The sequence below is a fragment of the Lagopus leucura genome, unplaced genomic scaffold (genome assembly GCF_019238085.1).
Source record: "Lagopus leucura isolate 7727_CA_CO unplaced genomic scaffold, USGS_WTPT01 Super-Scaffold_100017, whole genome shotgun sequence".
Taxonomy (NCBI): domain Eukaryota; kingdom Metazoa; phylum Chordata; class Aves; order Galliformes; family Phasianidae; genus Lagopus; species Lagopus leucura.
Window position 1 is genome coordinate 11,088,850 of NW_024962271.1, and position 24,914 is coordinate 11,113,763.

The following is a 24,914-nucleotide window of genomic DNA, read 5'->3' on the forward strand; positions in this document are numbered from 1 at the left end:
AGGGAAGGGAAGGGAAGGGAAGGGAAGGGAAGGGAAGGGAAGGGAAGTGTATAGAGAGGTTTAGAGAAGATAAAAATTTTGCCACATATTTCCATGTGCTAATTTGAAGAAATAAAGTAGAAGTATGTCCTAATTATAATCAGCTGCAAGCTTGCCATGTTGTCTAGTGGGTTTTGCAAGTGGATGGGGTCATTAGAGAGCAATAGTAGATAGACACAAAAAAGACTACAGAAAATAGGTGGATCCAGGTTCTTATGTGACATCTTTACTAAGGTATTTTGGTCATCTATAGAAAAGGAGAATAATGTGGAAGATTCCTTGGGAAGAGCCATTCAATTTATATATATAAGAAAAATGTAAATAAGTAGGTGTTGCAAAGCCTTCCCTGAAATTTTAACATATAGAAAAACTCATTTTGTTGTTATCCCTTCCTTTCATGAAGATAGGAACATCTGGATGGGTTCCAGACGTATTCCAACTAAATCTGCAGATAGTTCAGTGTGTAAATGGAGGGGAATCATAACAGAAGTGATGTATTTGGCTGCTATGGACTGACGATGGACAGCTTACCAATCAAAATTAAAATATATATATATATATATATATATATGCAGTCTAAGACCTCTGGTATTTCCTGACTGATGTTTTTCTCTATAGAAACTGCTGAATAACTGGTAGAAATGTCTGCAGTTCTGAAAATCTAAGGCTTTTCCTTTGGATAAATGTGTAACCTTTCTTACGGGTCCAGTGTACATAAAGCTAATAACTTTCAATGACTCTTATTTTTTCCCTAGATCTGCTTCACAGTAAGAAGATTTTAGACTGATGTCTCCATTTCTCTTACCATGGACAGTTGAACTAGTCAAGATACAAAGATAAGCTATTGTGGTAGAAGGATGACCTAAGAAACTGAGAAAACAGCTGCTTTTGGAGAAGTCCTTGTCTGTAAGTTTTTAAGATTACTCTTCTTTGATCACTTATCACTATTTTTCTATCTCTTTTTGAATCTTAATCTTACCTCAGTAATTGACTTTATTTATTTGAGATTGGCCTTTTATTTCTAAGACCCCTCAGTATTTGAGGGTTTCCTGCTACCCTTGTGTTTCATTTCAATGTAGTATTAGAAATACTTACTTAATTTATATTTGTGAAAAATTACTATGGTAATTTTATTTTTAAACCAAAAACCTCCGTAATGCACACCAAAAGACAGCCAGGAATCCTCAGGACATTTTATCACATAGTTGAAAACAGTGCCATAAAGCATAGTAGACTGACTTAGGATTAAACAAATATCTTTTCAGTAGGCATTTACTGTGTTTGACTTCTACAGTCCTTTGCAGCATCTCTTTAGTACTTAGTATAGATATAGAAATACACAATGTTGGAGAAAAGTGCAACTTTCATGTGTATAACTGTAAAGTTCATCTGAGTACTTCACCCATTTTAGGCCATCTGCATTTAATAAACCTTACCATAGCCTTCTGTTAGAGTTCCAAGGAAGCCAAGCATATAGCTAAAGATATCTACTGTATATAAGAATGTCTAGGTTTTATATTTTATTTGTATCTACATGTATGCATTTAACATATTTTAAAGTATCTGCGTAAGTTAATAAGGCAGTTCTCCTGGAATGTCAGGAATATAAGACAAAACCTTACTGCATTGCAGTGAAAAACTGAAATGATACTAAGTGGATATTCTGCAGTGCAGAATTTGGGCTGTGGATTCTGTAGAAGGAGCTGAGCTCTGATAATGGTGAAAATATCCTGAGGGTGAAGAAATAATTATCGAATAGTATTGTTATCATATGTATAATTAATACAATTATAATCTAATCGCAGCTATATTAAATTCGTAAGCATTTAACTTATATTTTTACTAAGATTTCTGAATTAATATTTTTAGTTGATTTCTTTAAACAGTGACGTGAAAATATTTACTTCTCCCAGAAGTCAGTAAGAAGAGACCCCAAAGATTTTGTATGAAGGAGAATAATGTAATCAAATTTTTCACATGTGACTTTCAAAAGGATTGTAAGGGTTTTATTTGCATTAGGGCAAATAGATGTCAATTGTTTATACAATTACAATAGTGGATAATTACTACAGAAACTTCTTACCTGAAATAAACACACAAAAAATGTATTTAGATAAGACTGAATGGAAACTCATTTGAGCAGATGAAGAAATTCACATAAGCCTCAGGCTGGTTGTAGTTCTGGTAGGAGTGGGCTTTCTTCCATGCAGGCACATGCCCCTAGTGGGAATGTACTTGCAGCACGTGTTGGAATGCAAGAGGAGTTGCTTATCTTGCCTGCTAGCTGTGCAGCTCCTCAGATTTCTTTCTTCATACCAGTAGCCAGCTCAGGTCTTTCTTGTTCTTTCTAGACTGAAATGGCTTCTCATCAGATTTGTGCTCTTTTGTTTTTCAATTTTAATATGTGCTTGCAGCTTCTCATTGCCTTCCTATGTCATGAGTATGTTCTTCAAATTGTACACATAAAGCAGCTGCCAGCTAGTATGGCAGTGATGTAAGAGAAGTTACAGTGTCCTAGGAGCCTTTCACTTGGAAAGATGCTCTGTAATTTTGGTTTGGCTCCTTCATGTTCATATTTCCTACAGTTCATTCATAGCCTTCTATGTCAGGGAGTATAATACTTCCCACTCTGGACTCATGTGACTCTGGACTCTTCCTTTAAAAGTGACTACCTATGCTGCAGAAGGAAGTAGAGATCTTTGGTAACAAGATTTTATTAGCACAACTGAATTCAGGCTGCAGGATCATGCTTAGAGGAGCTGTATTGTTTTGGGAATCTAAGCTAACATGTTCTTACAGAATTGCGCCATGTAAATACAGGAAGTCATTTAGGATCTCCAAGAAAAGGAGCGTTCCTGGCTTAAGGGTTGTGCTGTGTTAAGGTGACTGGTTGTACCTCTTTAAAGAGAGAAACAGAGATTCTCAGAGTCTTTCTCTTACACCTTTCCTTGCCTTTGGCTGTTGTGGGCTGCATGTAAGGATCTGGAAATGTGCTTCCTATTCACTTTTGCAAAGGAATACTTTTCTTTGTCAGAGTCCAAATGCAGGATTTGTGAACACTGTATTCTGTACTTTTGCTGAAGTGATGGAAATGAGTATGATCCTCATACTGGGACTTTAATGAGGGAGATCCTAGGGCTCAACAGAAGCTGGAAATACAAGTGAGGCAATGAGGGATGATTTTTAGTCTTGTATTCTTTTAAATGAGAGCATCTGATTTTGTTTTTACAGAGGTGCTGGCTGTACTCAAAAGCACTTCAGCTAGAGAACAAGTGTCAAAATGGCAATTCTGAGACTCACTGACTGCGCTCTGAAACTGTGTAATCTGAGCTCTAAGTTGAGGTGAAGTTTGGACAGAACTACTGGAATATCTGTGGTGTGCTGCAGAGGGTAATGCAGAAATTCTCAGGGAGAACACCAGCTGTGCTGATTGTGTACCCAGGAGTAGTTATAGCCATATCTGGTGACATAAATCAAAGAGAATTAGACTTATTAAGCAGTGAGTCATGTTGGCTTGATCATAATTTTGTGCCAACAACACAACAGTTTTTTGGATCAGGGTAAGCACCTCTGTAGAGTGATGTGTTTTATGATGTGAACTTACCAACTCCAGTGGTCCTACCTCCAAAGCATCTTTGGAGCACTCTGTCCCAAAGTACACGTGGTTCTGTTACAGAACTGCTAAGACCACTAAAGTTAACTGTAGTTTTGAGTGACATATATTTACCCAGAGTACTGCTGCTTTTATTGACTGTGTCCATTATATTCCTTCTAGGCATCTTGAGTCAGGCACTGTTAGTACTGTAGATTTATATGATCTGGCTGTCTCTACTGTCCAAGAGCTTAGTGGATCATTTTATTCAGCTGTTTGCTGTTGTTTGTTTTTTTTTTTAAAGTTCCTCTCATTCTTTGTGTAGAAGAAATGGAATCTACCAGTTCCAGCTGTTGATTTGTCAGTTAGCTGTACATGAGCTCCCATTCTCCTTATACAATGGAAATATTAATTCAGGAATAGCGCCAGAATCTGCTGCAGTCTGTAGCATTCTTAATGGTATTTGGAAATCCAGTCTATTGCCAGTTTGATTGCATAATGTGTTTGCTTCTTCTACGTCACATCTGTGGGGCAACTGAGGGGTTGTTTCTTTGTCAGTAGAACCAAACTTGCTGTAGTGTTCTGGAGTGTATGACGCATTTCATTTCTTAAGCCAACTCTTTCTAAAATCCCTCCTGATACATTTGTGAAGCCTATGTTTAGATGTTGATGATGAGACTGTGTTTTAGAAAGTGTTTGCTTAAAAATAAGTATTTGGTTCACCTCTGTATTTCTACTTTGAACTAAATCAGCTGCATCAGCATGTTTCTTGCCCCTTCCTCAGTCTCCCTTTTGACAGTTTTTTGAATATTGTTTTGGTCTGTGCTGACATGTAGCTTCTTGGTGTTGAATATTGATCTTTTTTTCCCCCGATATATTTCCTATCAGGTATCTAATGCTGTTTTCTGATTTACTTGCTCTATTCTGACTCATTCCCTCATCAGTACGGTATCCCTCCTGCTGAAGAAAAGAGAGAAATCAGATGCAGGAAACACAGAGGGGATTCTTTATATGGAATGGCAGATATGCAGGCACTTGTCTTTCTGAATTTTAGGCAGAAAAAGAATGCCTATGTTGCATCAGTATATACCTAGACATGGCTCCTATCAAACAGCTATGCTGGCTGAGTTTCAATCATCTTTCCTCTTACTGATAAGAAAGCTTCCAGCTACAGTTATTTGCCTGTTGTATTGCTGTTCATGAATAGTTCTCTCTTAAGTGTTGTAAATACTCTGTTCCCTTGATGTCTAAGGTATAAATTGATCATATCTGTTATGACTTTAGACAAAGTCTTCAATTTTTGTTCCTGCTTTTCTCTCTCCCTCTGTATTTTCAAGTCTTTGCCTCTTTATGCAACCAAACTAATGGAAACTTTGTTTAGAAATTAGCCTCAGATGCACCTTCTTCCTCTCACCAGATCTGTCTCCAAGACCCTACAGTATTCTTGACAACTTTGTGCTCCTTTTGTTTCTCAAAACTTTTTATCTCAAACAAAAAATCTTTAATGTTTTCTAAGATACCATTTTTGATGTTTTGCTTTGGAGTTGTAAAATTGCCTTGTTTAATATTTATAGGTTCATGAATTAATTAGTTAGGAAATGCTGTATAAGGATTAATGCATTTATTAGGAAGAGGAGAAACACTAGATTCTGTCCTGTTAAAGATGTACTTTGTTAAGTATGTACTTGCCATAAAGCATGCTGGTTTGAGTCTGCCATCAGGTATCACGTGTTACATGGATTCCGGCTTCTCCTGTTTGAAATAAACTTACACTTTACTTTTATGTAGAATGAGAAACATCTCAAAGAATGTCATCTTCCCCGCATCACTGATGATAGCTCTTGTCTGGCTTTTAACCTCAACTTCACTATTGCCCGCAAACTTAATCTGTGATCTGTTTTTGAAAATGACTGAATTTGGCATTAGTGTGCTCAGTGGGGATTGTGACTTAGTTCCATCTTAATTTGTAAAACCGTGTTTCCATTTTTATCTGAAATCCTCATAATATTGAGTTTGCAGTGTAGTAAAAGCACGAGGTTTTAATCTAGTATATTTTTACTTAATTCTTTCTTTACAATCAAGTAAACATTTAATAGTTTTGAATCTGCTCTGTGTCCTCCTACAATGAGTAGGGAGAGGGCTGGATTATTGTGACTATCTGAAGTTATGCAAGGCTACACATGTCTGGCAGTTACACAGCCTGTGAAGTGCTAAGAACCTGAAGTCCTGCTGACTTAATTTGGGGTTCACGTTTTGAGTTTCCTTCTCTTGAAAATCATAGCCACATAATTTTGCAGCTGTAAGGATCTCCAGCTGAGATCCGAGCATTCTGTGGATTCTATTCCCAGTTACAACATTAACATCGCTTTCCTCATCTGCAAAATGGGGGCAGTAAGCTTGTGTACTTGAAAACCATGTTATGAACGTTAATGTCTGCATGCTATGCAAATATAAGCTATTCAATCTATTTCTGAATTTAAATTTAACACAAACTCCTCTGGGCACAATTTGTCTTTGTGTCTTCTATAAGGCTGAGGACAGTCTTAATGAATCTTAACCAGAAGAACAAAACTCTTTCAAATCACCAAATCTGTCTTTTTGCAGATGCTTTGTTTTGCCTGTCCCGCACTTTGCCTGTCCCATTTGCCTTTGTCCTTCTAATCGGTTTTATTCGTTGCATTGACTGTTTGATCAAAAGAGACTTTGGCTATTTGTTAAATCTACAACGCCCAAGGAAAAAGCTCTGAGCTTTTTGTGCACCCACTCATTTGTAAATGTTGAGCATACTTATCTGTAACTGCAGCATTATGTGATATTTAGACTTGATTTTGGCCATTAGTTCGCACAGCTGACTGTATGCTATCTATTTTAGGAGGCTTCAATTTATTATCAGCTTTATTTTTTTCTTTAATGATTTGATTTTCCATAATAATGAAAATTCAATTCATTTTACAATTACCTTTTTTTCCCGCAAGTTTTACCACAAGAAATGAACATCTCTAACTTTCCCACATAAATCCCCAAAGTCATACCTAATAACTTTTGGTCTCTTACTGACAAAGTTTCAAGCAAAAACAATAACTTGGCTTTGACCCTGCTCTCTTCAAAAAGGAAGTTACTTCTGAGCAGCAACATCAAAAAGAATAAATAATTGTTTTTCTTTTTGTTGTTATGATATGGATCATCTGAGCAGTTAGTGGTAAGCAAGCCGTCTTTGATTTGGTTCAGACGCCCTAGTGCTTCGTCCTCTATTTATGTCAGCATGTTCCTGTTCCCACACCAGGAAAGTAGAATCCCTTGATTAAATTCATATTTGTTTTAATCTTTCCCTCTGTCTGATCTCAAGCTCAAAGATTCTAATGAAAAAAGTAGTGTATCCTGCTGGGAAGAGTGCTGATGTCAGACTTTAGTCTGTTTGTTCTGTTCTAACCTGATAATGCTGGAAACGCTTAGAACCCAAATGCTCAACTCCAGCAGATTCTTAAGACAAAGATTTTTTGATATTTCATGGAGAGTTATAAGCAGAGCTTTTTATTTGCAAAACTAAGTAAAAAGACTCAAACGTTTAAACAAATGTTTACGAAACAGCAACTGAGCACAACAAAAAGCTTAATTAATCTGACCTCTATTTTTTAATTTAAGGCAGGATTTTTAAAGTTCGACACTAAGTCAGTAAGAAATACAAATGTTTGAATATGTTTCTCTTTTTTGAGCTATATTAGGAAAGACTTAGAATCACTCTTTTCTTTTTTTTCCTATAAACATTTGAACTATTAAATGCTAAGATTTAATTTGCCTTGTGCAATAACTGAAAAATTGTTTCTCTTCTGAGGACCTGAAGGCATAGCCAGCTGCTCTTTGTAGCTGGAGAAGTTGGAGATATTACTGTCATTTTTCTCTCCCCCTGCTTTTTCCCCATGCTTCGCCTTCAGCTGCTTCTCTGCTGGAGGTTTCTGCACTAGAATTCCTGCAGGTGGAATGGAATGTGTGTGGTCATCATCTGTTTCAGTGTAAAGTCAGCCAGCTTAGCTAAGTTGTCTTCCTCAGTCACTAAAGCTAACTTGCACATACTAAAATATGTAAAGAAGTCATGCATGCTTCATCCTATGGGCAGAAATGTTCCAAGAAGAAGCTGAGATCAGTACCATCTTAGCAACAGCCTGTTGCAAAGTGGTGTCCGCTGTAGACAGACTTGCTGTGTATCATGGAAGGTGCCATGTGTCCTCGGTTTTCAAGCTGACAGTGCTCAGCACTTTCAGAGGAGCAGTCAGTACCTCAGAGAAAACCCAGTCAGGGACCTAAAGGATGAGATTTTCTCTCTAGATGATTTGTACAAACAGATATGAGATAGTAACCCTTGAAAAATGTAATTCTATCTAGAAGCATATTTGGGCATGTAGATGCGGGCTATTCAAATCCAATTACAAGCATCAATTTTTCAACTGTTGTCACGTATTCATTCACAAACCCAGTGAAGCATCATAGCGCATATCTATGATTTTATGGCTCCTCAATGTCAGTAGTCACACAACAACGATTTCAATTATAGGATGGAGGGAGGTCTTTCCCAATCACTTGACAGCTAGTGAATGTCAGCAGGAGCTACAAAGAGCACGTGAGCTGTACATCCATTTGTACTTGCATCTCTGTCCAGCTGTTGGCTAATAACAGACTCTGAAACAGTCTTTTTTGGATCATGCTCTTTATTTGTTTAAGCTAGCAGTTTTGGTTGTTTAGTTGAGCCATTTTAAGTCCTTCTACCAAAGAGATGCAGTGTAAATAATCAGAAATATGCTTTGGGATGGAAATGATACAGAAAGCTGTAGCGCTGATAACATTTACCCCTTGAGATTAATAATGTTCCTACAGTCAATTTGATGGCAAGGATGCAGCTGCCATTCTCAATAGCTTGAAATGATTGCATATTGCCCAAGTACTTACAAAAGCTTCTTTGCAAAAGCATCTTGTCTTTGCTGAATTATAGCAGTGACTGGAAATACAAAAGCAAAATTTAGCTTTTAAGGCAGTTTTTGATATTGAATAATGCTTTTCAGATATAGAAGTTAATAATGGAAAATTTGTTAGGTTGCAGTTATTGCAGTCATTATTTTTTCCTCTGTTGTTTTAGCTAAATATGTAATTATTTTCTTTTGTTGCAATCTGCCCAGATGGTTTTGTGTGCTTACTTGTCCCTGTTATATTTTGGCAACACTGTAGATACCATATCCTCCATAGAGAAACACCATTCTTGGCAATATTCCTGACAGTCTTTCATCTTTCCCTATCCATATGGCACTATATTTACTACCTGAAGTGCATTGTTTACTTCTAAGGTTAGGGTGGTAACATGAAGGCTTTATAGAAGGTGTTCATATAATGTCTGCTCAGTGCTTGCGTCTTGTTTTTCTATGAGCTTATCATGGGATGCATGATCAGATGTACTCGATTTGAAAGACACCAGTGATGAAGGTCTCTTTCAAATACATACATAAAACTGCTGGTTTTGCCTTATGCAAACATTAATCTGTACAGTGGATTAAATGATAATTCATTTCTTGACAAAGGTGGTTTGAGACCTTATTGTTTAATACATTTCAAGAGAAAAACACTTCAGTTGTGTTGGATGTTCACATTGTCTATTTCGGGCTATTGCTTGGATTATTTGAATGACTGATATATGCAAATTTGGTAATTCTCTGCTGATAGAAATTTACAAATCTAAGTCTGTAGCTTTATTGTATTTTTAGCCTTTGTTCTTATAAATATTTTTTCTACTACTCTTTATGTCATGCAGAAGTGTGTGGTTGCGTGTGCTGTGATTCTGTTCTGTCTTGAGTAGGCTATGTTATGGTTTGAAATTTGAATTGTATCAGAACTGGGCTTGAATCTAACCATAAAGAACTTCAAATGTTCACAGATCATTCTTCCCCCATAAATCAGTGATACAGATTATCCCTTACCTGATGTAGCTAATTGGAAAAAATCTTGGAAAGACCCAGTATAAATAAATAAATAAATGGGTACAGGCTTTTGTCAGAAAATCCACTGTAGAAATAAGAAACCTCCCTTGATCTTTTTATCTTCCTTCCTCCCTTCCTTCCTTCCACCCTCCTTCTCTCCCTCCCTCCTTCCCTCCCTCCCTCTCTCTTTATCTCTTTTTTTTTCTTTTTTCTTTTTAATAAAGATATTTTCACAGCAGTACACTTGTGAAAAAAAAAAAGCCAATTTACAGTGGAATCAAAATTATTCACTACAAATTTTTCTGCTACAAATTTTTCTAAGCGAAGATGTGACAACTATTATTAAATAATGCATCATTATATTCTCTTTGTATTTTGGAACACTTACATAGTGGTAAGTGTTTTCTGTAGTGGTAACTGATTTCTGACTTTTTTAAGGGTGTCTCTGGAGGTAGCTGAATCTGGCTGTGCAAGATAAAAGTGCACTGGCCAGAAGAGAAGGGCAAAGTGACTCAACAACTGGAACTTTATTTTCATTGGAGTCTCAACATAAATATCTGAAACAAAATCACAAAGGATATTAAGCTTCTACTTCTGCTAAGCATTATAAGGAATGATTCTTACCATAACGTCTTTCTGCAATTCATTGAAGACATAGAGCCTTTTCCTGTAATGTCATAGCAATTTAATTAATCCAGTTACGTGGCTTTGATAGGTTTGCTATTTTTGTTTCCCCAAGTTTTCAACCTATTTTGGTCCATCTCTTTGCATGTGCCTTATGTAGAACAGGAAACATTTTTAATTCCCAATGCCTCCTTCTGATTGAGAAATTATGTGCTTTGAGAATAGTGAAACATGATACAAAGTGTAATTTTTTGTTGTTGTTGTTAAGCAGACATCATTAATATTAATATGGGTGATGAAACTGAAAAACTGTTCTTCCCTCTATCACCAGCCACTTCTACTTAGCTAGCCTCGGAAATCAAGGATGGAACATAGAACATAGAAGGATCTGTTTGTATCTTTACAAGCAGAACTCCTACACAGTCCCAAATACAGTATTCCCAGTCTGAAAAAGAAAAGAGAATGAAAAACTTCTCGGCATAATTGAAGAAATAGGAAGTCATGTTGTGTGTCAGTCGTGCCTACACCTACAGCAAACACATTAACACCAGTCGAGATTATAGGCTAAATTTCCAGGGGAGTGTGAAAGGTATGTGGAGAAACTCTGTCAACAAGTAACAGAATTTATGCATGTACTTCCCACTCACTGCTTTGAAAATTTGGCTTCATGAGGAGAAAAATGTTAAACTATGTTAAATACATTTGAATGGTAGGAATATAAATGATCTCTGCAAAAGCCCACATTAGAGCTGAGGCATGATTTATTTTTCTGTTCTGCCATCAAAAAGCAGAAGATTTTGTACAGCTCATGGAATTCTACATTATCTGGTCAAACATATAACCTTCATTCCTAATTTTATAGTTACTATAACTAGCTGAGGTTCTAACTTGAAAAATAGAAATTAATTCATGCATCTAAGATTGATGAGGAAGGCACAGATGATAAGAGAACCGAAGAGTCTCAGATGGGGACTTCCCCACCCTGCTCCATCAGGACATTTCCTGTTAGATGCAAATGTATTCACTGAAGCTTTCTTTCAGCCAAACACTTAAACATACTTACTTTTAACCATGAAGGAAACAGTGCCATAAAACATGATGGGGTAAAAACAGATGCTTATTGCTACATATGAGGAAATACACTGTACATGTAAATACTTTGTTGAATTATGTTATGATTCCTCTTGTAAAGAAGATGCAGTTGTCTTGATGAAGATAACTGCCCTATTGTGAAACTGCATTTAAAGGCCTTGCTTGTAAGGTTTTGTAGTGATACTGTGTTCCAGAAGTTTTTCATTTTCAACATAAGCTTGGAATTTAAAGGTTTAATGCTTCACTTAGTTTAAAATTCAGTTGATCCAAATAGCAGCAAACTTCAAACTAAGTTTGCTAAGACTGACGCTCACAAATCAAGTTACTCTTCGTCGTTTTCCAGAAATTAGTAGGCATGTCTTCTGACTCTTTGGCAAAATACTGTAAAAGTTTGTAAATTTGTCTGTCTTCAATGTAATGTGCACTTATAAATAAGATAATCTTACTGAATGGATTTTTCTGTGAACTGGAGATTATCCTTTAAATAAACCTATTCCAGGAAATCTACATTTCTATGTATGTAGGCTTGGAGATCATATCTAATATGTTAGATAGTAGGCCTATTTAGACATGGGGTGGCCAGCAGGGGGTGGGAGGTGATGGTCACCCTCTACTCAACTCTTGTGAGGCCCCACCTGGAACAGTATGTCCAGGCCTGGGGCCACCAGCACAAGAAAGACACAGAGCTCTTGGAATGGGTCCAGGGGAGGACCACTAAGATGGTCAGAGGGCTGGAGCACCTCTCCTATGAGGAGAGGTTGATGGCTCTGGGCTTGTTTAGCTTGGAGAAGGCTCCAAGGAGACCTGATTGTGGCCTTCCAGTACTTGAAGGGAGCATATAAACAGGAGGGGAAATGGCTGTTTATGAGGGTGGATAGTGATAGGACAAGGGGGAATGGTTTTAAACTGAGACAGGGGAGGTTCAGGTTAGGTATTAGGAGGAAGTTTTCACCCAGAGGGTGGTGAGGCACTGGAACAGGTTGCCCAAGGAGGCTGTGGATGCCCCATCCCTGGAGGCATTCAAGGCCAGGCTGGATGTGGTTCTGGGCAGCCTGGTCTGGTGGTTGGCAACCCTGCACATAGCAGGGGGGTTGAAAGTACATGAGCATTGTGGTCCTTTTCAACCCAGGCCATTCTATGATTCTCTGGTTCTATTAATAGCTTTGGCAAGCAAATTTCCCTTCCTGTAGCAGAATTCTGATTTGAATGTACCTGGCTCCAACTTTCCATCATTTCTTTTTGCATCGTCTTTGTGTCCTCAGCTAAGGAACCTACTATCAAACATTTGTTTTCTATTAGGTGACCACAGAATGTAACCAGGCAAAATCTTCTGTGCTCAGGTAGTTCCACAATTATTTCTCTATGCATCACTGTTTAATTAACTGCATTCTTCTCAGAGCTGTCTGTAACTTACCTGTTGCTCGATGCCAGCGTCAGATGCAATTTTTAAGCAGATTCTAGCAATGCTGAACATAATGGTTAAAAATACTGTTATTCCTGATTAGTCTCAGAATCTCATTGTTTTCATTGTCAAGTGACTATTCAGTTTAATTTACTCGAAGACTTTTCCAGAAAACCATCCTACTCTCTATTTATCTTGTAAATAAAGCCTTTTGTTTCTTAAATATGCTATTTCAATTCCAACCTGGGGTATTTTGGGTGGGGATTTTTTGTGTGTGCATGTGCTGTGTGGGTTTTTTTTTTGTTTGTTTGTTTCTTTGTTTTTTTTGCTGTTGTCCAAACAAAGGAAGAAAAAGGGGGTTGTTTTCATGTGTTGCTCTGCTGTTTCAGCAGCCAAGTGTCATAATATAAGAACACCAATTGACTCTTTCTGAAATATTTTTAGGCAGTTTGCATTGTCTCAGTGTTTGACCAGTGTCACACTGGATTTCTTGAAGTGGCTTGACATAATCTCACTCTATACTGTAATTTCACTTTCTCACATTCAGTCATAGTTTAAGATGACTTCTCGCATCTGGACAGAAATACACTAGGATTGCTCTATCTGTCTGACTACATACTGTCACCTTAAAAGTTTAATTTCTGTCTCTTGGCCATCAGCTCATTGAGTGACTTGAACGAGTTGCTGGCTTGCTCTGTTCTGCTGTTTTTATTTCTTACCTCTGCCTTTCTTACCTTTTTAGATAACAAACTCTGAATCAGACAGGTCTATTTCACAACATGTAACCTACTGGTGTGAGACATTTTAGAAGTAGCTGATTTTTGAATAATAAATTTAGGCTTTTCCATTATATCCCAGATATTTTGTGTGTTTTCACTGTTGATATTTGGCTGTTGCCACAGGTCTTTAAACACAGGCTTTGTCTGATCAAACTGTCCTCTTCCAGTCGAGTAGGCCCTCATAAGCTTTCAGGTTAGTGCAACATCCGCTAGTTTGGAGAATCAAAGGATCTCTATACTTGGGCTCAGTCATGCACACAAATGCATGTACAAAGAAACAGAAATATTTCTCTATGTCTAGTCTAATTCACTTCCTAATTACTCCACAAATTATTTTCCCTAGTTGAATACATAGCTTAGCAAACTTTGTCCTGGTACACTGAGTGGAGGTGACTGTCATCATTGTTGGATCTATTCTCTTCTAGAGCCACTGGGTGTTCATTATTGTGCAGCTTTGAGGAATTGTCTGCAGAGAGAAGTTACCAAACAAGTCACACATAGGGCTAGTAGCAAAGAGCAAATACCAAGGGTACTTGAATTCCCTTAGTAACAGCAAGTAGGTGTCCATTTTGGTGAATTTCTTCTGCCTTATGACTTACCAGCTCTCTCTCCCTCCATTAACCTCGCCCATTCCACATTTCCACGCAGTAATTCTTTTAAATTCTATCTAGCCTACAATTCTTCCTTCAGATGTCTTTTTTTGTTCATGTTTCTTTTATCTCATCCTCCAATCCATGTCCCTTCCTCCCATAGAAAAGCTTACTTAAAGGGCAGTATATTTAAAGCCACATTTGTGTTAAACCTCTCTCCCCGTCTCTTCATAGTCATCTGAGCTGTAAACTTTGAGACAGTAATTGTTCATAACAAGCATTTGGTGCAGAACTTGGAAGTACAAGATTTGTACTTGGCAGGTGCCAAGGTACCATCAGTGTTTGCTTTTTCAATACAAATGAACTGGATAGACCGTTTCCTCCTTCATCCATTATTTGAAGAGAGCAACAGCTACTTGCTTTTAAGAAGGACTTTAGGTCTACAGATGAAAAGGTATATAAATGCTAATTATTAATTATCAGTAATCATTAGCATTCTTGTTCCCTCTTACCAGTGCTCTCATTTGCAGCATATACTCTAACAGGTCGTTTTCCTTTTTTCTTCAGTGCTTTCTAACACAGCGTATTAAAGCAATGATAAGTGGTTGTTAGCAGTGAGACCTAGATTTTTTCAGTTTAGCTCAGACTTTGATTTTTTCTGTGTCTGGGTTTTTGTGTGGCTGACGGTGCCTTTCTTCTTCATGTATGCTACGTATGATGAAAACATTCTAGGAATTTCCAGATAACATTATGGTGTTTGTGCTTCAACACACACACACTCACAAATGGCTTTTATTACCTTTTGATTCTGTGTGTTTTTGCATTATTTAATTTCTTGGTTTTTTAAAAGCATGTTTTCCAGTGGTTGCAAAATTCCATCACTTAATTACCAAGATGATATAAATACTAGCTATGGAAGAACTTTTTCTTATTACACCAATTGGAACCACAGGAAACAATGAATTAGAAACAGCATATTCCAAGAGTGGCTTGCTCTCTTCTACCATTTGGAGCCTTGCCAGAATATTCCTAGCCCTTCCCATGTGTCCCATGACACAGCATAGGAATTCCTTGTTCGTATGAATTTCCCAGTGTGACCTAGGAATACATAAGCATTCTAGAAATTTCTGAGTTACTTCTAGGAGTCTTGAGTGTCAATACTCTATAGGAATTTTGTGATCTTCCTAGGAATTTCCTCGTGCTCAGGAATTGTCTTGTGCTTTTTAGTAATCACTAGATCCAGTATCTTTCCAGAAGCTTTTGAGTGCTTTCCAGGAAACTTGATAAGCTTTCCAGGATCCCTGGATCTAGAACACTTCTAGAAATATTTGAGCACTTTCTAGGCTTTCTTTGAAGAGCTTTCTTTGTTCTCTCCAGGAATTCTGAGATTGAGAACCCTTCCAGGGATTTTTCAGTGCTGTCCACAAATTCCTTAATCTAACAAATGGAAAAGTTCCAGAAAGGTTCTTCCAAGTGTTTTCCCTTCCTTTCTATGATATTATCATTGCTTCCTAATGATTTTTCCATTTCTAAGAAACTACTATTGCTTTTCAAGAATTCCAGGAATACATGTAAATTCTGAAGCAACACCAAAAACTCAGCCTACATTATTTAGTGCTTAGGAGATTTAATCGTTCAAATGGTTTTGTAATGCTGTTTCTGTGGACTGTGCCAGTGCAGAAGCATGGCTTTTGGTGTTAAATGTCCCATGCACTATTATACATCTCATGTTACTGAGGAGAGAAATTGGAACAGGATGCAAGTTGCCCATGTCTGTATTAAATTTGTGTGGAAAACACATCCAGAAAACATTAGACTGCTTGCTTTGTTTTGTATGTTCATACAGCACTGCACCTCCTGTTTCCTGTAGCATGTGAGTGTCTTCTTTCTATTATTTGAGATCAACACAGAAGTTCGCAATCGATTTTTCAAAGTGTAAACTATCTTTTAAAGTCTTGAAAGTTCATTTTATGAAACCAGATCAAATGGTTCTGACATTTGCTATCTAGACATTTAAAGAGATTCTATAGATGCAATGCCATCTTTCACTGGATGATTTGCTTTAGATAAAGGGCTAACCTGCATCTATCATTATAAACACAAGGAGTCTAGAATATGTGATCAATGTCCTGGAGAGAAACATTCCTTAAATGTTAATCCATCGCTTTAACTTTTGTACCTTCTTGTTCTTGCATGAAAGTAGGATTTGATATCAGCTGAATTCCTCTGTCATTTAAAAAGAACTGTTAAAACTAAAATGCTTGTTTCTAAAATTGTTTCTCTCAGTTTTCGAATTTAGCCTAGTAATTCGTCAGGAAAGTAATTACAAATAACAAATATGCTGCATTCAAATCAAGAAATTGAAAAGCAGCATCAAGTCAAAGTAAAAATGAAGGCTTAATCTATCTACCTACATAGCCTTTTAAATTGAAGTGTTTTTGACTGAAACATAATAATTTGCCTGTAAGTATGATGTGAAATTTCTTTAAGGTTAGTGAATTGAATTGCACACATCTTTTGCACAGTGTCAGAAAGAAGTAACCATAATGTGCCTTTATCCAGTTAAACACCAGCAGGCGATACGTGTGTGGTGGAACAATATCAAATTTATTGTTTAAGGATGATATATCATTACCTTGTTGACATAGGTGATGTCTAAAACCTTATTGCCACGTGATATCTAACCGAATGCTATAAACTTGATCTTTGAATCCAGGCACAAGCTAAGAATTTCCAGATTTGTTAGCATGTTATGGTTTTACTTTTTAAGGGTCTATTAGATTAATTACCACATTTGTCCTGACAGTTGAGAACAACCATACATTGCAATGATACTGCTAGTTGGTTTGGCTGAAGCTTGCAAGTTGTTGCGGTGTTGAGTCAGAATCTTTCAAATATTCCCAATCCGTGGCCTGAATATTTCAGTCCCTTGACTAGCCTACATCAGAATTGCAGTTACTTTTTCATAAAATAGCCTAGATGGGATTTTTACATACTTCGGTGTTCAAAATATTTTGCAAATTGGTTAATTTATACATCCCATTCTTAAATGGTAGGAGGAGATGAATGTTATTATTCCAGGTTTACAGATGAGAAAATAACAGTATTGTTATCTTGCAAAACTTAGCATCAGAAATTTGTGGCAGAGATGGATCAATGGGCATGGCTGCTGCATGGATGGCCGTGTGCCTACAGGTACTGTGCTGGCTTCATATGGGCCTGTTCAGACCCCAGATCTACCTGAAGTAATCAGTGTGAAGTTTAACACGTCTAACATTACTGTGGTTAATGGCGCTGCTTTGTTGAATGTGGGTACAGCTAAAAGGTGGCTGATGTTCTGTTACTGTGGAGTTTCTCGCTACAAATTCATATACCTTATCACCTCATATGCTATGTTATTCTATAGAAGTATTGCACTAATGGAATGTAATTATTCTTTTTATTGCTGGGATCAATTTATTGATGCAGGTGATAATAAGAACATAATTTCCCCAACAGTATGTTGGGGAATGTACTGTGATGATTGATTAAATCGTTGGGCCTTTCTTTCTTTCTTTCTTTCTTTCTTTCTTTCTTTCTTTCTTTCTTTCTTTCTTTCTTTCTTTCTTTCTTTCTTTCTTTCTTTCTTCCTTTCTTCCTTTCTTCCTTTCTTCCTTTCTTCCTTTCTTCCTTTCTTCCTTTCTTCCTTTCTTCCTTTCTTTCTTTCTTTCTTTCTTTCTTTCTTAATCATACCATAGAGAACATAGGAAAGAAAGTTCAGGAACTACCCAGGACATAACCTTGTTATTATATACTGAGCAATAAAATAGCCACAATGTAAAATAGTCCAGATTTCACCACAGAATCTATCTGGTCTGTTCTTGGCAACATTATGAAAGTTCACTGGAATTGCAAATCCCATCATTTAGTGAATAAAAATTTATGTATGTGTCATTTCTTTATAGCAGACACAACTCTTCAACATTATATTTATGTGTAATGTGGCATAGCTAATGGATCCTTGTACGGATTGCATAGAAGACAATAGCTTTGTGTCTGTGAAACTAATAGGCCTTCTGCAAGAAACAAGCTGCAGTAGCAATTTGAGACTTTGAAAGCAAATAGAAATGCATAAATGGCTAAGTTAAGGAATATAAAGGAGGTATGGTGCTTTCCACTCCAAATAAAGGACTGAAATGAATGTAGGCTGCATTACCAAGAGTCTTACTGTCAAATAAATGATCATTTACTAAACACAGTCCTCAAGATTCAGAGCTGAGTGCAGGGGGACATTCACATCCGTGCTCCTGCTGGCTACACTATTTCTGATACAAGCCAGGGTGCCATTGGCCTTCTTGGCCACCTGGGCACACTGCTGACTCGTGTTCAGCTGAGCATCGACCACAGCTCCCAGGTCTGTTTTCTCCATACATTTCACCCTGCCTGAGCCTGTAGCTTGCCTGGGATTGTTGTGACCAGAGTGCAGGACCTGGCACTTGGTCTTGTTGAACTTCATCCCAGTGGCCTCAGCCCAGTGATGCAACCTGTCCAGATCCCTCTGAGGGGCCTTCCTACCCTCAGGCAGATTGACAGTTCTTCCTGGGTTGGTGTCATCTGCAGGCTTACTGAGGGTGCACTCAATTTCCTCATCCAAATCATCAATAGAGATATTAGACAGGATGGTCCTGAGTACTGGCACATGGGAAACACCGCTTGTGACCCGTTGCTGTCAGGATTTAACTCTATTCATCACCACTCTCTAAGCCTAGCCATCCAGCCAGAGTAGAAGTTATCTGGTGGATTACCCTGTTTTTCTTAACTCCATGTTGTTTATAAAACAAAAAAATTGTTGAACTAATACCATCCTTTTCAAAATTACTACAGTTGAAGCTAAGTTTAGAGCAACAAAAGGGGGCTACAATGTCATTTGAAAAAAGAAACTTACGTAGTTTAGCGAAATCATCATTTTCTTTTATGTTACAGCTTCAGCAAAAAACAGCCAATCTTTCATCCAGTGCTGAAATGACAGGTGCTGGTAGTCAACCTTCTATCTGGCTTGAGTGACAAATTACACACTGAAATAAAAACCAAGCAAAGGAAGATGTCCAAACTCTAGTAAAGGATGCAGAATGTATTTTAACCAATAGCAAGGAGTGACTAATGCTAACCTCACAATTTGCATACAGATTTTGGTTAGCAGAGTGCTAACTGACTGTTTTGCACAACAGATAGGTTAATGTACTGTGCTTGAGTGCATTTAAGCAGTAAATGAAGCACTCAAGTGCCATTAGCGACCCAGAAAAGAAGAAAGCAGCTGAAGTGATGGAGTTATTTTTGTGTTTCTGTTTTGTTTTGTGTTTTGTTTTGTTTTTGTTCCCTTCTCCCCTCCTCTGCTTTTATTGGCCTGGATGAAAGTTACCAAGAGGAAAACAGATGTAAGACAGAGATGACTTGAAAGGACAGGTAATTAATATCGTCTGCCTTAACGTTCGTATCTTGATGGGTTGATGTTTACAGTGCTGACCCTGGGGTGGGGGGAGGCACGACCTCCTCAATATGAAATGAGGAAAGTCCAAAGGCTTTTGAGCTTCACAGAAAGCTTTGCTCCGTCTGTGAAGTGCAAACAGCTTGATTTTTTTTTGCCTGTGAACACTGTCTTGCAACAGTCTCTATTCTAAGAGCAAGCTCTTTTAACTTTCTTTCCACTAAGAAGCAGCCTGGTAATGGCATTTCGTATGATACTACTTTTTCTTCTTAGTTTTCTTTTGCTTTTAATTTGCTTGGTAATAAACTCACATCAAATGACTAAGAATTTATGGGGAAGGGGAAGAGAGGACTGCAGAAAAGCAACATTATTTCCAGTGGTTGATTTCCTCCTCATAGCCTCAAATATGTATCACCTTTTGCACTTAATTATTTCTGACATTTTGTCCATCATATTGTAATGAGCTTCTTCAGAGGAAATAAAAACAGCTTGTCTCTTTGAAAACAGAGATCCAACTATTTTTTTTTGTGTTTATTATCAAAACACAAGCTGTTTTTCTTCCTCAAAGGACACATCGCCGTACAATGGAAGAAACATCAAGAATTAGATTAGACAGCATCAAGTTCACATGAAAGAAAACACATTTCTTTAAACAGAGGTTTTTTTTTTTAAGGAAGAGAAAAGATGTGAGGATTTAATAATCTAACTCTTTCCCAGAGTGTGCTACTTTCTCTGCATGGATGTGATAGTAGTGAACCAAATGGCTGATTTCATGATAACAGTCTAATTGTGAACAAGGGGCTTGAATTAACTTAATTCATTTGGGAGGTCTTTGATAATTCCTTATATTTGTAAGGTCTGGTACATTTTCTGGTTCCCTGTGCTTTTCCAAATGTGTGTGACTTTGATCATTTTACTATATTAAGCATAATTCACAGGCTAATTTACCATTTGCTTTGAGAGGTTCCTTATATAAATCTTTGACAATTTTTTCGGTATCAGCAATTGAATTTATTTTCTAATTACATGCACTGGGAGACAATACCATTTCCAGCAGCAACAATCAAAGATCAACCACTGAAAGTGTGGGGAGGAGCACCCAGGTTGTTGAGTGGCTTAAAAGATTTCAGAATATCATGTTGCTGGCAGAGGGTGATAGCTGTTGCTTTCTATGAATGAGCATGTATCCAGATGCAATGATTTGAAATGTGTTTAAGAAATAAGTAAGTTGTAAAAGTCTTACCTATTGTACAAGCAACATGGTTGTGGGTGATCTCCAAAATTTTCTAAGCCATATTTAAAAAAAAAAAAATCATTTACTTTTTTCTTAGCCTGGATTCTAGTGTGTACGTATTGTATAAGTGATATACAAAGATTTCATTTACAGGTTTTTATTTTCTGATTTAACTGAATGTACTACATACATGCTTGAGGATAGAAAATGATATAAAATAAACCTGTACATCAAACCTATTTATACAATAGCAGAATTGAAGTCCTGTATTTTTTCAGTGAAGTTAGCTCAATTCTTGTCAAATACACTTCTATTTAGAATCATAGAATCACCCAAGTTGGAAAAACCTCCAAAATCATCTAGTCCCACCATTCACCTGCAATGACTATTTGCCTGTAAAATCACGTCCCTGAGTACTACATCTAAATGTTTCTTGAACACCTCCAGGGATGGTGAATCCTCCACTCTCACTGGGCAGCCCTTTCCTGTGCCTGATGACTCTTTCTCAGAAGAAATTCTTCCCAGAATCCAATCTCAACCTTCTATCACAACTTGAGGCAGTTTTCTCTCATGCTGTTGCAGCTATGTGGGAGAAGAGGCAAAAATCCAAAAAAACAAGAGAACTTAAATGCTTACATTCTAGTAATATTTAGAACTGCCTTTGGTAGTCTTCAGCTTAGGTTAGTTTCAAACATCCCAGGCGTTATTTTCAGCTGTGAGAATGAAGCCTCACAACAGTAGTAAGCAAGCCCCTCCAACACGCATCTGTCGTGGTGTAGCAGAAGTGCTAAGTTGTGGCCTGAAGCAGTGATTGAGGCCCCTCCTGGGAAGGCAGGGCCAACCCAGGTGAGCTCAGGTGCATGCAGTGTTCCTGAGTGACTGGGAGGGGTGGAGCCAGGATCCACTCCTTCCTAGACCTCATTTAAGGGTTGGCAGTGGAGGTGAGGCTTTTTTGTTGGAGAGTCCTGTGTACCTGAGGCATTCTAAGGGTAAGCAGGTTTTTTTTTTCCTTTGTTTCTGTGTTCTTGGCTGTTGCATTTGTGTATTTTCTCACTTTGTAGCCTAGGATTTTGCTTCTACTCTCATATTGCTGTGCTTTCCATCATGTTATAGCAATGTACGTGGAATGACTGGGTAGCTGAAAAATGAAAAGTCACTGAAGGTGCGTAGTTATAAAGAAACTAGTTTTATATCTGTAGAGTTATTGGAAGTCAATGGAGTTAAAATAATAGATCCAAGCTTGATGTTGCATACTTAATACAGTATTAAATCATCTTTATCTGAATAGTTATTGGAATGTTGGAGTCACTTATTTCTGTTGTATTGAAGAAAAGGAAGGAGACAATGAAAGGAAAAAACCTATTCACAGATATAACAATGGCTACATTTTCAAATGCTTTGATGTATTTAAGGATGTAAATAGACAACTAGTGAGCAGAGGAGGGAGTGAAGATAGTTAGCTACTAATTCGTGTGGAATTCTTTTGAAACTGATGCTAAGTGGAAAGAGTTTGCTAAGATTCTTATGATAACCTGATGGGAATCTGTTTGGAAGCTTAATGTGCTTTGAAAAGGACTGTACTTGTGGTCAACTATTGGCACGCCATCTTCAGTAACATAAGTACATACGTGAGTTTATTTGCTGTATGTACTGTTCAGATGCATAACTTGATCTTTTCAGTGGGTATATTTATTAATGGTTTTAATTTTATTTTTAGACTGGTTAAAGGTAAAGAAAAAATAGGAAAAAGTAATAAGGAGCAAAGTGTTTGCTGAGACCCCATAAAGAAAATATTTGACTTTTAACATCATCGGTTGTGCATTTTGATCACTTTCTAAAAGTGAATTTACTTTCTCCTGTCTCAGAAGTTATTTTGGGGATAATTTTCAGCCCAAGTGACATAAATTTGAACATGCTTAACTGTCACTGAAGGAGCATTTATCACAGAAATTACATATGATGCTCATATATGATGTTTTGGGGCTTGGCCTCTTTTTCCAGATAACTAGTGATAGGACAGGAGGTAATGGTTTTAACATGTGTCAGGGGAGGTTCAGGTTGGGCATTAGGAAACATTTCTTTCAGAAGGGATGGTTAGGTATCGGAGGAGGCTGTGGAATTGCTGAAAGTTTTCAAGAAAAGGATAGATATTGCACCGAGGGGCATAGTTTAGTAGGGATGGTGGTTATGGGTTGATGGTTGGATTGGATGACCTTAGTGGTGTTTTCCAACCTTAATGATTTTATGGTAATAAAAATAGCCATTGTATTTACTTCTTGCAGATTTTTCCTTTATAAATGTAGCTTGTTGAGAAGGTGCACACACCTGTCAGTTATGCACATTGATTAACTTTGCTTTTGTAAGCAATAACATCATAGTTTGATATTTCCTTACTGATTTTTAGTGCTTGAAAGCTTTTTTTGTGGTGATGTTCTTGTAGTCTTTAAATGTAAATATTAGATAAAATATCCTGGTGGGTTTCTGTGTCAGAGAAAAGCACATTTATAATGATGCTCCTTGTTAAGAATGTGAAACCTTCAAAAATTCAATCTGTATTTACATATTTATCAGTTTCAATTTGTTTCCTTCAAAAAAATCAGTTTAGTTAGTTAAAAAGTTCTCACATGTTATCTGAAGAAGATAATAGGAAAAAAGGATGGATTATAAATCAGAAACTGTTCCTTACCTATTGATCTAGCTTGTGAGTGTGTGATGTACCAATAACATTGCTCATAAATACTTTTTCTGTTATGAATAGCTAACAGCTGCATAGGTAGATTGAGACTAGAAATCTGTATGGAGCACAGAAAGAATTCCTGCATTCAAGACAGAATTTCACTTTTTTCAGGGAAAATAAAAGGCTGTTGAAGGTATCCAGCTTGAACTTAAACATTATCTATTGATATGTTATTCTTACTGAGTCTTACAAGTGCTTAAGATCTTATCTCTTTAACACCATGCTTATCAGTGAAGATGAAGAGGGGATCTTATGTCCACAAGTATGAATCAATGTTTAATTTGGACATATTTTGTGCTGTCTTATTAGCTGTAAAGCTGTTTGTTGTTGTTGTTGATTAGACAATATTATAACCTTTCTTCTGGGTATGGGCATAGAATATATCTACTTGAATCTTACCTTTTCTTAAAGGCAAGATATTGCTTTTCTTTGTTTTTCCCAGGATTGCTTGGGAAAAGCATCTTTCATGGCCAACTGTCCAGCAGAAGCATCTTTATTTACTGTAAAACACCCCTGAGCTCTTTAATATGCTAACATTAATGGGGGAGCTTTCTTTTCACTAGTAAAAATGCCATCAGCTTTTCAATTGCCTGCTTGATGTTTTCAAACATAAATAACTAGCAAAAATTATTTGGAACTTTGATAACCTAGATCTACAGATGAATATTAGAGTCCAGGAAATCCCTGGCAGTGCTTAGATGTTTTCCTGATGGTCATACTAAGAATGTACATGCTATCTGAAGTGAATGCTTAAGAGATATCTTTTTCACTGGAACTTTCAGGCTCATAGTTCTCACAATGTATAATAGCAAATAGCAAATCTATACATGTTCAGAAAGATAAGCAACAGTTGTGAACTGTATTTCTGTATATCTGCACTGAGCCCTAGAATGGAACTTTTTCATTCTCTGAAGGACCCTGAAACATTTATTTCTTGATTAAGAGCTAGTCCATATTAACTCTTGCTATCCATATGGCAGCTCATCTCTCAGAAGATTTGCCTCTAGTCCTAAATTCTTGGTTTCAGGATGCTCTGGTTCAGGAGTTCGTTCTTTGTATTTTTTTTATTAATCCATTTGCTGCTCCACCTTCTCAGTAAAGATTGTAAATCCATTTTCAAAGTAAAGTACTGTCCCTTTTGAATCACCAGTGTTCTGGGCCATTCTTCAGTCTAGTTCAGCACTGTACATGTGGTACAACTTCCAGGGATTCAGTTGATTATCTGTAGATGCTATCAATTCAAATAAAAATTTTTCTTCCTTCCCCTAGTTGTTACAGGTTATAATTTCTCATTAAGTTCTGAAACTTAATGATGGAGGATTGAGGTAACTGTAGTTATTAGAAGTCCTCTAATGAATAAAATATGAAAAACTACTTGTATAATGAGATGGTAGGTGGTAA